Below are 2605 nucleotides of genomic sequence, written 5' to 3'. Positions count from 1 at the left end.
GATCTACTAGGTAAAAGGAACTGTGGTAAATAGGTCTTTAGTAATGGGGTGGTGAGGTGTTGAGGGAGGGGAAGCATACTATAGTTCTATGACTAGGTCTCAGTCTGTCAGCGAGTCTATGCCTCTGGTCTGAACCGCAAGTGTTTCTCATTTTTTTCCCTCCTCCCTCAGGTGGGATGGGATAGCTAGAGTGGGCTGGAGTTAGGGATATTCCTTCCCCCAGTTCCATTAGACTCTGATAAAATCCAAAAAGTTAGGCTCTGGTTAGTTTCTCCTGGGGTCAGGCCTTGTTAAAGACAACAGAGTGTTCTGGTATATTTCCAAAAGGGTCCCTTTTTTCACCCCCTGCTGGAAGCATGAGGGGTTATTTTCTGTTATTTCCTGAGAGCCTGGTGGAGCTCATGGAGGTAATCAGTGCCAGGGTAGGAAAACCTGAACTAACAAACTGCTGGTAGCTCAGTGTGGACAATTCAGTTTAAAACCCCAAGGGCACCCAGTCACAGGGGAGCCTGCACTAGTTTTTGAGGTTTATCTCCAGGAGTGTCTACCACCGTGTTCTCACAGTAAATGTTAGATTAAAATCACCTCATGCCTCCAGCAGGGAAGGGGGGAAAGGAACCCTTTTGAAATACAGGAGAACAACACCCTCAGCAAGTCTGCACTGAGGAGAATCTAATTAACGAGAAGAAAGCAAATATATTTAAGCTATGTTTTTATTATGATGTTTTTTCCTGAATATATTGCCAGATGATTTTAGTTAAAATATTATACAATGCTTTCTAAAGTTGTTGGTTTTTAAAATCCAATTCATACAGAATACATGTGCCAGCTTCCCTGGGACAGCAACCGATACACTCTGTTCATTTATTCTGAGTTAACAGATAACAGTCTTAGTAACTGAACTCAAGTACCTTTAATCTCATATACCAAAGTGAGTAATGGCTCAGATATGGATTGTTCTAGTGTCACAGAGATTACACAACTCCAGGTGAAAAATAGTGAAGGACTGTGTTCTCGTCAGCTGGCTTAATTTTTATACACAATTTTATTTGTAAAAATTTGATCCTAAATATTTCAGATTAAAAAAAATAGTGGTGGTGGGTTTATAAAAATTAAGAAAGTGAGTTTAAGGAGGAAGAAAGAATAGGGAGTATAATTTCTGAACTTCAGGACAATTTCATACAAGAAGTAGAGAAATATGAATGTTAACATGTTAAGTACAGGAAAAGTGATGATCATTTAATTATAAAAGAAGTTTAATAAATCTAAATGTTTTATGATAATTGACAGGAATTAAGTTTAAAGATAAAGTTTTATGTTTCTCCCCCAGAGTAAACTAATTTTACATTTTCGTGTTCTTTAGAAACGTTCATACTAAGTAACAAAATTAAGTTAACTTTAGATTGCTGGTTGTGCTTCCCTGGTTGACAGAAATGACCTTATTGCCCAAAGAAATTTAATTACCTATCCATCTGAAAAACTTAATTAGAGCACAGAATTTTGGGTTACTCAGATAGAGTATAATAATGTCTAAAAGATGATGTGCTCTGATATAGAACAGCTGAAATAATGGTAACAAATCAGTGACCAAAAGAATTAAAGAAGAATCAAATCAGCTGAGCAGAGGTTTACTAAACATTGAGGAAGGCTATCTATTCTAAATGCATTTAGTCTTACACAGCAAAGCAATGTCTGGAAAAAAAGTTTTACCTGAGACTTTTAAGATTTTGTGTTTTTTCTACCGTTTAATATGGTTTGGTGAAATAAGAGCCCAGACGGCATGAATCAGGAAACAGTCCCCAATGATTTTTTTTTTTTCTTAGTGTATGTCAACAATGGGTGCATCTTTACATGAATTTGTGAGGAAACTGATATCTAGCTGTGCATAAATCCATGCTATTAAGACATTTTAAATGAAAAAGAGTACTTATAATTAGCATGTATGTGGTAGAAGTCAGCTTCTGAAACTACTAGAAGCTGCTAATTTAGTTCTGAAGTCTTAAAACTTAAAAGGCATGAGAAGTGCTATATATGTGAGAGAATTCATCTGTTGCTACGATTTCTTTTAACCTATCGCTAAATGGCATTTTCATTTCGCATGCTTTCAACTATTCCTTATATTAAAATGACTCTGATTTCTATATTCTCTTTTGATTTCCTAAGCCAAAAATGTGCTAGACAACTAAACATCTCAACAGGCACCTTAAATTCAATAAACATAAAAGTGAAAAATCATGACCCCTAATGAACTTCATTATGATCCAGCCTTTCTGGTTTCTGCTTTTTTGTGGGATTTTTTTGAGAATTAAAAAAAAAAAAAAGAATCAATGCCTAGTAACCTACCTACAGTAAAAATCTGGAAGTCCTACTCCATTAAACTCCTTTCAACATTGTTGTACCCAGGCCACTTTGTAAAAACAGGAGGAAACTCTACCCAAAACTTGGTTTGAACGTGGCGACAGATGATGACACACATACACCAACAAGGTATGAAAAGATTTATGACTTACATAACTGAGCTCTCCAGGACGAGCAGAGCTGTCACGAGCAAATCCAAAACGGCATGAGAGAACAAGGAAAGCAGCCTGGGTTGAGGCTTTTATTG

Source organism: Balaenoptera musculus, chromosome 5, assembly GCF_009873245.2.
Source record: "Balaenoptera musculus isolate JJ_BM4_2016_0621 chromosome 5, mBalMus1.pri.v3, whole genome shotgun sequence".
NCBI lineage: Eukaryota > Metazoa > Chordata > Mammalia > Artiodactyla > Balaenopteridae > Balaenoptera > Balaenoptera musculus.
Note: the sequence above shows the minus strand (reverse complement) of the source record.